Below are 14,405 nucleotides of genomic sequence, written 5' to 3'. Positions count from 1 at the left end.
AAATCATATTCCTATGCCTTGGGATATAAATTATTTTTGTTTTACCCTAATTTATGTGAGGGCTTCAAGCTCCCCAGATGAAAGCCTTCCCTTTTTCCTCCAAAATGTCCAGATGAATATTGAAGTAATTTATGCAAAATTTGATGAATCTAGTTCTAAATTTTTCTAGACAAACAATATTTTGTATTTTATTCATATGGGAGATGTCAAGTTCTTATTAGAAGTTCGCTCTAATCCCCTTATTCACAAACAAACATTTTTTTATACAAAATCTAATTTATAAACCATTTATAAAATAAAAATATTATTTGTGAATAAGGAGGTAAATGTTCAGATAGATGTCAAAATTCTTCAAGTTAAATTTAAAGATTTTAGCTCTAATAATTTCTCAGACACACGATTTTTTTATTTTATTTATATATGGGCTCCAAGCCCTCATGGGTGGTCCGCCAATTTATTACCCAAAATGTTTACATGAATGTTAATGTTATTAAACGAATTTTTGTATTTCATTTATATGGAAGGTACCACGCCCCTTAACGATAGCATTCCCACATTTTATCCTAAATAATATATTGACACTAAAGTGGCCCGACAAAATTTGAAGACTCTAACTGTTACATTATCTCAAGATAAATGAATTTTTGTATTTAATTAATATGGAAGGTGCCGCTAACCTCATGGGTGTTCCGCCAATTTATTACCCAAAATGTTAACACTCTCACTCGGATTTGGTTTTGTATTTTGTATTGAATTTTTTATTCAAAATTTTTAAAAATTATCATATTGATATTAACATCAGGAAGATTTTCCGAATAGGGCAGTCATACAGACATCATTTTTTGTCGATTTTGGGATCCGTGCCCCCTTAAAAAAATGAAGGGATGGGAGATTTACTTGGCTGGTCAAAAAGGATAAAACGCCACCAACAATTTCAATAATTTCAATCTAAAGTTCCAAACATTTGAGTATTCTGTAGTCTAAGCCAATAAAACATAATCTCACTTGATGTGAAACGAAAGCACGAGGTTAATGTAGACAACATATAACTTTGTACAGTTATGTGAAGTAATACACTACACCAGTGTGAGCGAAACGCAAAACTGTCGTTAACGAAATAATCGCGACGACACGAGAGTTGTTCCCCAACTCAGACCTGAACTACGACGCTCAGCATTTTGTCTTTTTTTATTGTAAACAATCAACCAATTATTCTACGTGATTTTTCATAGAAAATAAATATACTTGATTCTTAAAAAATTTAACATACACACAAATCAAAAATAACTAAACCCACAAAAGAAACAACAACTTTTTGGCAAAAGTAAACATCAAAAAAAGAAAAAAAACAAAGCCCTCTGCTGAGAGGACACCCAACCTTTGAGAAAAGGAAAACCTAAGAAAACTAAGATAAAAACAAACAGTACTGTAATGGAATGTAACTCCAAAAACAACGACTCTCTCAACAACAACATCAGTAATGATAATATACAGCAGCAGAACCCCAAAGCTGAAACTCAATACAACAACACACCTAATATGCACGCTACAAAGAGAACAAATAAAAAACACTTTATTTGGGTACTCTGTTGGAACTCCCCGCTTGAAGATTTGAAAAATTTGAAAATATGATGGAGTTTATAACAACAAAGTTTAAGGAAAGTGAATCTCGTATGAAGAAAATGCTGGATGAAAGATTTAATGAGCTTAAGAGCGACATTGTGGATATTAATGAACGTGTAACTAAACTTGAAACAGTCGGAACGGAAATATAGATTTTGAAAACTCAAATACAGCGTCAGGAAAATTCTGTTGTTGCAACTGACCTTAGAATAAATGGTATTCCATCCGATAAAAACGAGAATTTATTAAAACTTTTTGAGTCTATATGCCATTTACTCAATATCAACTCCCGGCTTCTCGTTCGCAAAACAACAACAATAAAATTATTACTTATTCCCCTGATGCTGTAATTATGGTTAAGCTATTTTCCTCGTATGATAAGAACTTTATTCTGAAAACACTTGCCATGTTTAGGAAGGAATCAGAACATCGAATTGCTACACCATATTGGTCTTAACAGCGACCGTCCCTTTTATGTAAATGAGAATTTGACTTTATCTATTCACAAAATTTTGCAATCGTCTTAAGAAAACTTGCAAACTATTTGCAGCTTTTACCCAGCGAGGACTGGTTTACGTTAAACTAAAAAGGATGTTAGCCTGTACGTGTTGAATTTATCTATGAGCTGGACGATCTTGATTATTTATTTCACGCTGATAATCCAAATGTTCTTATTTGATATATTTTGATAATTTTTACCTGATTTAATTATACCCTTCACCTTCGTGAGAAGGGTATATATAAGTTTGTCATTCCGTTTGTAATTTCTATAATATAATTTTCCGACCCTATAAAGTATATATATTCTGGATCCTTATAGATAGCGGAGTCGATTAAGCCATGTCCGTCTGTCTGTCTGTCTGTTGAAATCAGTTTTTAGAGGACCCCAGATATCGGCGAAATCCGAATCTTCAATAATTCTATTAGACATGCTTTCGAGAAGATCGCTATTTAAAATCAGCAAAATCGGTCGGTAAATAACGGAGATATGAACAAAAATCCGAGACAACCTCTGAAAATTTCATCAAAAAATTGTTAAAAAGCAACAACAACACTGAATATAGAAAAAGATTTACATGTGTGTGTGTAGATGTATTTGGTTTTATTCAGCTGTGTATTTTTTTGTTTAGTTTGGAATCCAAACATACAAAAAATACACAGCAAAAAAATATGATTTGCATTTTTTGTTAAAATAAAATAATATTCCCTTATGTATTGCAAATATATTTTTTAATGAATAGAAAAAAGTATTTAAAACGTTTTCAATTATATGAGAGTAGATTGTGAGTTATTGTACAATAATTTTTATGCGAATAATGTAAGTTTGAAATTTAAAACTAACACAAATTTTTCCCAAGTGCTTTTGAAAACAATTTTTTTTTGCGATAAACAAAAACAAAATCTACGTCTCGTCAATGTTTACCAGCAATGAATCAGAGGTCGAAGTCGACCGGCTTCTAGTCGGAGCTTAGCCGCCGCCGAACTATACTTAGTTGCTTGAGCCGCCGCCGAAACATTCGGCTTAAATCGACTCTAATTTTTTTAATGTTTTTATTAACAAGACTGTAAGATCAATTATGTTTAAAATACACTATGGTGAAGGGTATATAAGATTCGGCACAGCCGAATATAGCACTCTTACTTGTTTTTAATTTTAATTCTTAATATTATTATACCCTTCACCTTCGTGAGAAGGGTATATATAAGTTTGTCATTCCGTTTGCAATTTCTATAATATAATTTTCCGACCCTATAAAGTATATATATTTTGGATCCTTATAGATAGCGGAGTGGATTAAGCCATGTCCGTCCGTCCGTCTGTCTGTCTGTCTGTCTGACTGTCGATAGTTTTAAACGTGAGCACCTGCCGTGTCGGCCTAATCTCACGGTGGATGAAAATCCACTGGGTAGACTTGAGAACGGTCTACCATCGCTCCTTTGTCTTCAATGAAGACGCAGGTGGCAATTTTTGCACATTGGCTATGACCGGTACCATGCGCAAGTACTTTGCTGGAGTACTCGAGCTATCTAATCTCTTGCCAAAGTAGTCACGTTGTAAGACAACCACACTACTATGGCTCTGTTGATTCGGCAACAGCACCTAGAGACGTAACCGGTGGACCGAAGCACGATCCTTCAATAAGCCGTAGACATCGTTCTTACTCACAGTGACACGCTGTGGCAAGTCGAATATGAACAGAGTAAACTCTGAACATATCTGGACAAGGAAGGAAACTTAATCGGTATCTCTTGTATATGATATCTTTCATCCATCATCATTCAACCCAGCACACATCTCATTTATTCGACACATTCATAGAGAAAAACATACGACACATTCATTTAGGTATACGGGTGGATGAGTCCCGCATACCTCTACATTCATTCTTTATCATATACAATTGATACCAACTCATTTCCAACGCTTAGTCCCACAGTCACTCCTCTGTGGGGTATCTGTTGATTTTCGGCAACAGCACCGAACCTTATCCCGAAATATTGACTATTATCATGCATCAGTCTTTTAACCGCCACTTATTCTCTTCCCGCGAATTTGGGTTCAACCAACAGCCACTACGTGGATCCCGAAGGAACCTCAACCAACTGACCAGCCAGGACATAGTCCTGCGGGCAACTGGCCACCCGTAGTACCAGATTGTGCGGTGCTCTGGTCAGACCTCTGGCAATCTATGCAAGGACTAAGCCAAGCAGTAGACTGAGACACCAATTTTTCAATCCCGTCAGATTGGAGGTATTGGGCCCTCTTTATACCCCGGGATTGCAATAACACCAAGGCGGAGGTCTTCGCCAAGGTAACATGCCCCCGGGGGATGTCTGTCTGTCTGTTGAAATCAATTTTTAGAGGACCCCAGATATCGGCGAGATCCGAATCTTCAATAATTCTATTAGAGAAGATCGCTATTTAAAATCAGCAAAATCGGTCGGTAAATAACGGAGATATGGGCAAAAATCCGAGACAACCTCTGAAAATTTCATCAAAAAATTGTTATAAAAACAACAACAACACTGAATATAGAAAAAGATTTACACGTGTGTGTCTAGATGTATTTGGTTTTATTCAGCTGTTTTTTTTTTTTTTTGCATGTTTGGAACCAAACATACAAAAAATACACAGCAAAAAAATATGATTTGCATTTTTTGTTAAAATAAAATAATTTTCCCTTTTGTTTTGCAAAAATATTTTTTAATGAATAGAAAAAGTATTTAAAACGTTTTCAGTTATATGAAAGTAGATTGTGAGTTATTGTACAATAATTTTTATGCGAATAATGTAAGTTTGAAATTTAAAACTAACACAAATTTTTTCCAAGTACTTTTTAAAACAACTTTTTTTTACGATAAACAAAAACAAAATCTACGTCTCGTCAATGTTTACCAGCAATGAATCAGAGGTCGAAGTCGACCGGCTTCGAGTCGGAGCTTAGCCGCCGCCGAAACATTCGGCTTAAATCGACTCAAATTTTTTTAATGTTTTTATTAACTAGACTGTAAGATCAATTATGTTTAAAATACACTATGGTGAAGGGTATATAAGATTCGGCACAGCCGAATATAGCACTCTTACTTGTTTCTAATGACATTTTTTTCATGCTTATTTAACAAAGCATGAACAAATATGTAATTTTTTGATAAAATTTTCAGAGGCTGTCTGAGATTTTTGCTCATATCTCCGTTATTTACCGTCCGATTTTGCCTATTTTAAATAGCGATCTTCTCGAAAGCATGTCTAACAGAATTATTGAAGATTCAGATATCGCCGATATCTGGGGTTCTCTAAAAACTGATTTCAACAGACAGACAGATCGATACCGCTATCTATAAGGATCCAGAATATATATACTTTATAGGGTCGGAAAAATTATATTATAGAAATTACAAACGGAATGACAAACTTTTATATGACCTTCTCACGAAGGTGAAGGGTATAAAAATATGTTACAATTAACGAAGAAAATAAAACTTCAAAATGTTTGATTTGTCAAAAAAATCAAAGGAATGGTGTTATCAAATATAAAATGAACTAGTGTATAATACAAAAATAAATAACAGTGAAACTGATTTGCAGCCATCATCATCAAACATTAGTGCACAAAGGAAAAAAAGTAGTGTTTTACTTTCCTTGGGCTTGTAACTATCAAAAAACATTTACAATACCGATATATAAATTCAAAAAGTATTGTGAGTAAAATGAACTGTGTTGCGAACAAAATAAAAGAAAACATTTCAAAATCCGTTTTAAAAAAGATTATTTGTTTAAAAGTCGATATTGCAACGCGTATGGAGAAAAGTATACTTGGTGTCAACATTCAATATATTAAAGACTCAAAAATAGTTATAGTGAATCAATTAAGTAATTTGCCTATGTAAAATTTTATAAATTTAAAAAAACTTTATCTGAACAATTATTTTTAGCATTTTTTAAAGAAATAAGATATTCTTTTTTATTTTAATTTTCTACCATAAAAAGTAAAATCGTTATATTAATTAACGAGATTTTTGATAAAATGTGAACGTATTGTTTTAGAATAACATTTTTTAGATATTTTAGTAGTGGAACGACTAAATTTGGACATTTCTTAACCGATTTATTATCCTATATACCTATCAGAATTTATCAATATTTTACTCAACATGAAATCTATCGTTTCTTTCATTAAATTTCGAAAATAATAAGTAACTTTGAATTGGATACATGATATATTAGATAATCAATGGAATTGGACCTAGAAAAAATGTTTTGTGAGGTATAAATCTATATATTATTACAACAAGTAAGAGTGCTATATTCGGCTGTAGCGAATCTTATATACCCTTCGCCATAGTGTATTTTAAACATCTTTTATAATTTTTAAATTTTTTCCCGACTACATTATTATTACATCAAAAGCTAAACAAAAAGAATAACAACAACGCTAAACAAAATAAAACACAAAATACAACACAAGACATTTAAAAATACATAACGAAAAACACAGAAAAACAAAAATAACAGGTAAGAGTGCTATATTCGGCTGTGCCGAATCTTATATACCCTTCACCATAGTGTATTTTAAACATATTTGATCTTACAGTCTAGTTAATAAAAACATTAAAAAAATTTTAGTCGATTTAAGCCGAATGTTTCGGCGGCGGCTAAGCTCTGACTCGAAGCCGGTCGACTTCGACCTCTGATTCATTGCTGGTAAACATTGACGAGACGTAGATTTTGTTTTTGTTTATCGTAAAAAAATTGTTTTAAAAAGTACTTGGAAAAAATTTGTGTTAGTTTTAAATTTCAAACTTACATTATTCGCATAAAAATTATTGTACAATAACTCACAATCTACTCTCATATAATTGAAAACGTTTTAAATACTTTTTTCTATTCATTAAAAAATATTTTTGCAAAACAAAAGGGAAAATTAATTTATTTTAACAAAAAATGCAAATCATATTTTTTTGCTGTGTATTTTTTGTGTGTTTGGATTCCAAACATACAAAAAAGATACAGCTGAATAAAACCAAATACATCTACACACACACGTGTACATCTTTTTCTATATACAGTGTTTTTGTTGCTAAAAACTGATTTCAACAGACAGACGGACAGACAGACGGACATGGCTTAATCGACTCCGCTATCTATAAGGATCCAGAATTTATATACTTTATATGGTCGGAAAATTATATTATAGAAATTACAAACGGAATGACAAACTTATATATACCCTTCTCACGAAGGTGAAGGGTATAAAAATAATCCAGGTTTTTGGTCATTTTGTATTGATAAACAAGAACTACATTACGGGAACTCCATCTTTTTGGGTAGTATTGTGTAAATTTTATTTAGAATTGTATAATATTGATTCTTATTCAATAAATCTAACACTTAGTACCATCCTAGCCACTCTAAGTATGGGGACATCACCATATACCACTATAGAACTATTAAATGCTAAAATCTTGATTTTCAACCTCATATTTTAAATACTTTATTTTATGAATAAGATACAGTAGGCGTATTTGGATCTGGATAGTTATTCTTGATTTGGGTTCTAAATATATATAAGTGTATGTATTAGGTGAAAAATATTGCTTTTGTTGACTTTACGGTATGATAACCATCTCTATTTTGAAATATCTAAATTAGGTATATTTCATGTACACTTTACATTGGTTCCAAGGTCTGTTTAGAGGTCTAAATTTAAACATAGTGTTCCTCCTAGTTCGTATATAGATTTTGAAAAAGATAAATCAGGAGTCCAATAGTTTTCCATGGATACAAGTCGCCTCCCTTTGTCAGTTAAATATTTTGAAAGAGCACTCAGTGCGTTTTTTCTAATAATTCTTTGGATCATTTCATCTATTATATATATTATTATTTATATTTTTAGTGTTATTGATTAAATATTTCATAATTATATTTTATTGATTTACACTTGTTCTAGAAATCTAAACTAATTTTTTATATCGAAATTGCCTCATTATTATCCTTTAAACATTTTAAGGTAAATAACATCACATTTTCACCCAATGAGGATATGATTTTTGCAAATCGCAATTGAAAAATACTTAACACTCTTCCTTTTAACAATAAAACAATAAATTCCAAAAATAATTAAAAAATAATTTGAAAACCTCAATGAAACTAACCGGAATTCTCAATATGCAAAATACTTTATTGACATGCAAATTATGATGAATAATAAAATGCAACAACAAATGCACCAAAATTTGTATTTTAATATTTTTTCTAATTTTTCCCATTTTGCATAATATCTATATATTTAATATATATTTACTTTATACCTGTTTTTTCGAATTTTATTTATGAACAAAAAACAAAATTCTCTTAAAAAAGGTAGGCAAAAAACGTATTTGATTCACTGTATAAACACGATCGGCATGATCCAGTTGAAAAGAAGACACACTGCGCTGTTCCTTAAAGAAGAAATAATTAAGTGTTTAAAGGATTTTAATATCAACATTTCTCAAATATGACGATGACGAATATTTTAGCTGTATTTATTCTTCACTATCGTCCGTTTTGTCCGTTTTGTACCAATAAATTCTAATTTGAGCAGTACGTTGTTGGTGATTTTTACAGGGATTGGTTATGCTAAGCATTTATGCACAAAAAGTAATGGACTCAATGACGAAAAGGAAAATCAATTTATTACAAAATGAGGCCTTCAACATTTCTCAAATATGATGATGACGAATATTTTAGCTGTATTTATCGTCCGTTTTGTGCGTCGTAAGATGTGCAGCACATACAATTCAATTAGCCATTCATGATGTCTTAAAAACGATTCAATCAGATGATGAATGCAGAAAAATTGTTAAACATCTTTGAAACATTATTCGCAGTGAAAACACATCCGATCCGCAAATGCCACAACTGGACAATGGAATTCAACATTTAAAATGATTAAATCTTTAAACAATTTGAAAGAATACGTTGATCATCAAAATGACACAAATATTACGAAACCGGATTGGAATAAATTCTTGGAAGCATTTAAGCCGTTGTGGGATTGTACCAATAAATTCCAATTTGAGCAGTACGTTGTTGGTGATTTTTACATGGATTGGTTATGCTAAGCATTTATGCACAAAAAGTAATGGACTCAATGACGAAAAGGAAAATCAATTTATTACAAAATGAGGCCTTCATATCTGGAATCTACTTGGATCCACGATTCAATTTTAATAGATCACAATTTTTAACCGAAGAACATAAAAATCAGCCGTGTTAAGTTATTTACTATTTATGTTTATATCTTGAATATAGTATACTTCACATAAACAAATTTAAGAACATATTTATGTATCTTATAAAAATTTTTCGTTTCATTTTAGGAACATATTCTAAAAACACATGCAATTATCGAGCGTTCAACTAGAGGACACAGAAGATACACTTATAACAAACAGTGTCCCCTCACCTAATGAACAATTTTCCAATTTAGAAGCAAAAATGAATTTGTTGATTCAACAGACCCCCGAACTGATCAAACAACAAAGCAAAAATTGGAAAATTTATCAAAGAGTTCCATTTGATGTAAATATTTTAAACTTTTGGAAGGATAATGGATCCTGAAATAGCACAATTAATAGATGTTGCATTATCTGTTCCATGGACGCAAGTGTCCGTAGTAAGAGCGTTTAGTGCCCTTTCACTTGTTTTAACTAAAGTAAGAACAAAATTGTCAGAAGATACGATAAATAATTTGTTTTGGTTAAACTAAATAAAAATTTAATTGAAGAAGCTGAAATTATCTATTAAATGTCATAAATAATCATATTCTATGTACATATTATATAATGAAATTCTATTATTTATTTAGTTTTAAGTTAAAATAATATTTTTTGTGATATTAAAAATAAAGATGAATTATAACCTAATTTCAAAACCAAATAATATATGTTTTTTTCGTCATGGAATATTAACAATTCAATTTTTACTTAAGAAAAATCTTAGTCTGAACAATAAGTTTTAGCAACATAAAGTATATTTTTGGCTTTATTCAAAGAAAATCATATATTAATTTTTTTATTAAATATAAAATTGAGATATTAGTTAGTTTAAAAAGGGGATGTATGTATGTTACATCAACTCCGACGAAATATATCTTAGCATCCATCGGTCATATTGTACGCTCCTTTACAAGCCTTTTAGTTGAATTTTATCTACTACCCTACCGAAGGCCAAAGAGATTTTTTACAAATTGTCAATAATATATCGTTAATTTTTTAGATTAAAAATACATACCTACATTCATGAATGGATTTTTAAGGTTCTTCATAATAGTAGTGTGGCCATCTAAATATATTACATATCCAGTATTCAATATTTTTATACCCTACACCACTTTAGTGGGGAGGGTATATTGGGTTTGTGCATACAAAAATATTCGTCCTATACCCACCTTAAAGTATACCAATCGGCTTTGAATCATTTTCTGAGTCGATTAAGCTATGTCGGTCCGTCCGTCCCTCTGGCTGGCTGGCTGGCTGGTAGGCTGTCCATGTAAACTTTGTGCGCAAGGTACAGACCGCAATTTTCAAGATAATTTGATAAAATTTGGCACACACGCTTCTCTTGGCCCAAGGACAGATTGCAAATGGTTAAAATCGGTCCATTATTTCGACTAGCCCACATACAACCGTACCCCCCAAATAGGGCCTTTTGGCTTATAATTAATTTAATGATCTATTATGTTAACAAAAGTCGACAAAACTTAGTTTTATAGAACATTAAATGACACTTTCGATTTTTGTAATGATCGGGCTTCATTTGACCATATCCCCCATACAAACTCCCCTTCAGAAAATGACTTAAAGGTCAAAATTTACTTACAAACACTAATAACACTTAAATTCTACATAAATAATATTGAAGAAGACTTAACTCCCCCTACTAAAATTTTTATGGATAGGGCCATATTTTGCCCTACTCCCCTTTGAGTCCTCTTAAAAAATCTTATTTTTTGCCAAAAAAAGGAAAAATATTCCGAAATAAAGTTAAAAAAACAAATGCTTTATTATTTTAAATAATCCCCATTTTTAACATAATACTGACTGGTGTAGGGTATCATATGGTTGGCTACGCCCGACCATATGATACCCTATATTTGCATATAGTTTGCATATAGTTTTGCAATATAGTTTTGCAATTTACAATTGTAAACTACATACATATTTGTTCAATTGACAATCGATGTTCTCCCCCGGGGGCATGTTACCTTGGCGAGACCTCCGCCTTGGTGTTATTGCAATCAAGGGGTATAAAGAGGTGCGCAATACCTCCGGTCTGACCGGGACTGAAAAATTGGTTGTTTCAGTCTACTGTTTGGCTTAGTCCTTGCATAGATTGGCAGAGGTCAGACCAGAGCACCGCATAATCTGGTACTACGGGTGGCCAGTTGCCCGCAGGACTATGTCCTGGTTGGTCAGTTGTTTGAGGTTCCTTCGGGATCCACGTAGTTGCTGTGGTTTAAACCCAAATTCGCGGGAAGAGTAAGTGGCGGTTAAAAGACTGATGCATGATAATAGTCATTATTTCGGGATAAGTTCGGTGCTGTTGCCGAAAATCAACAGATACCCCACAGAGGAGTGACTGTGGGACTAAGCGTTGGAAATGGGTTGGAGTCAATTGTATATGATACGGAGTGAATGTAGAGGTATGCGGGCCTCACCCACCCGTATATCTAAATGAGTGTGTCGTATGTTTTTCTCTATGAATGTGTCGAATAAATGAGATGTGTGCTGGGTTGAATGATGATGAATGAAAGGTATCATATGCAAGTGATACCGATTAATTTTCCTTCCTTGTCCAGATATGTTCAGAGTATACTGTGTTCATATCAGACTTGCCACAGCGTGTCACTGTGAGTAAGAACAATGTCTACGGCTTATTGATGAATCGTGCTTCGGTCCACACTTTACGTCTCTAGGTGCTCACGTTAAAACTCTCGACAGTCTGACAATCGATGTTGTAGCGTTGTATGTCAGCAGCTGATACAATAGTCATAACAATGTTGTTGGTATTTTCTATGCAAAAGCTCTATACAACTCTTACGACAATTTTTCATATGTTTTTCGAATGTCGTAAGAAAGTTCAGTGTTGTCAATTGTTTATTTCAGCATATAAATAAAAAAGTCAATCGATTTTGGCATAAAAACCATAAAGTGGTAGCACAGAAATTACAAACAAACAGCTGTTTGCCAAAACAAAAATAAAATTTCATTAAAAATTGTTTAATTATTAGTTTAAAATGTGGAATAATAAAAATAATATAATTTTAAATAAAAAAAACATTAATTTGGTTTATTTTGCTCGTTTAATTATTTTAATATCATTTGATTTTTTTAACTTTTGACATTGTTTGTTTTGATTGTTTTTTTTTTCATTGTGAACATAAACTTATAACTTGCTACAAAAATCTGTTCACAATCACTATTGCTACACTTTAGTAGATACAATATACAACTTGATTGTGAATTGAACAATTATGTACATGCACATGTATGTTTACACATTCACACATAAAAAGTTAATTTTCGTTTTCTTCTTAAATATCACTCATGAGATTTATTTTTAAAAGTCACGAGAAAAAAAGATAAATTCACAAGAAAGTAAACAATTTATTTCGCTCGAATTAATATCATTCGAAAGAGAAATCAATTTGAACGCTCTTCGTAATCTGTTTTATAGTCATATACAAAAGAGGTGGTGCTAGTGCTGCATATTTAAACGCTGGTTAGCAACTCCTTCAACACATTTGTTCAATTCACAATCGATGTTGTAGCGTTGCATGTTAGCAGCTTCTACAATAGTCATAACAATGTTGTTGGTATTTTCTATGCAAAAGTTCTATAATTTTTCGACAATTTTTTATATGTTTTTCGAATGTCTTAAGAAAATTCAGTGTTGCCAATTGTTTATTTCAGCATATAAACAAAAAAATTAATTTGATTTTGGCACAAAAAGCGTTAATGTGGTAGCACAGAAATTACAAACAAACAGCTGTTTACCAAAACAAAAATAAAATTTTATTAAAAACTGTTTATTTATTAGTTTAAAAAATGTGGAATAATGAAAATAATAGAATTTAAAATAAAAATAAATTAATTTGGTTTTTTTTTTGCTCGTTTAATTAGTTTTTTTTTTACTTTTGACATTGTTTGTTTTGTGAACATAAACTTATGACTTGCTACAAAATTCTGTTCACAATCACTCTTACTATACTTTAGTAGATACATTATACAACATGATTGTGAATTAAACAATTATCATTGAAATTGTTGTATTGTTTTGGGAGGTATAACAATGCATCTTCAAGTTCTCATATTTGGTGTTGTGACGAAACAATGATAAAACCATAGCTGTAAAATAATGATTAATAATCGTAATCATTATTAATTAGATTATTTTTATTAAATAGATAAAATTAGTGATAAATTAACGATTATTTTCAATTTTTTTAATTAATTGTTGATTACGATTAAAAATAATCTAAAAATAATCAGGGATTAATTGGAATTAATGAAAATAATTAAAAAATATATTTAGTATAATTTTTTTCTAATATCTTTTACTGAGATCAAAATTTTCAATCCAAATAAACTTGATAAATATATTATTTTCAATAAAACAGTCATATAATCAAATACTGAGTAACTTGAAAAACTGTTTTTCATTACACGTAATGTAAAAAGATAGAGAATTGTACCAAATATATTGAAATTAATCAAAAAAAATCAAAGTTAATCCTTGAAAATAATCAAATTAATTTTTTGAATAATTCTGATTATCTTTGATTATTTTCATTAATTTTAATTAATCCTGATTATTTTTAGATTAATTTTAATCGTAATCAATTAATAATCAGAAATTTTATACCAGAAAATTAAATAATCATTACGATTACTTTTGAAAAATAATTTAATTGATTATTAATCGTAAACGAAATTTTACAGCTATGATCCCAAGGCATAAGAATATGAATTATTTTTAAGAATTTTAGCAAGTAAGAAATAAAAAGATCATCAATGTTTTATTTTAGAATTTTAATGAAATATTATATCATCAAGACCTTTAAAAAATGTATCATTAAGTAACTAAATAAATAATTTTTTGGTTATTATTAATATAATTTCGATTGGGGTAGCGAAGCACCCCAATCTATTTAAATCATGAGAAAACTTATTTCTACAAATATTTGATTAACTAAAAAAGTATTAATATAAAGAAATATTACAGTAAAAGATTTTTC

This window comes from Lucilia cuprina, chromosome 5 (assembly GCF_022045245.1).
Source record: "Lucilia cuprina isolate Lc7/37 chromosome 5, ASM2204524v1, whole genome shotgun sequence".
NCBI lineage: Eukaryota > Metazoa > Arthropoda > Insecta > Diptera > Calliphoridae > Lucilia > Lucilia cuprina.
The sequence above is the reverse complement of the archived record's forward strand: the minus strand, read 5'-3'. Positions refer to the sequence as shown.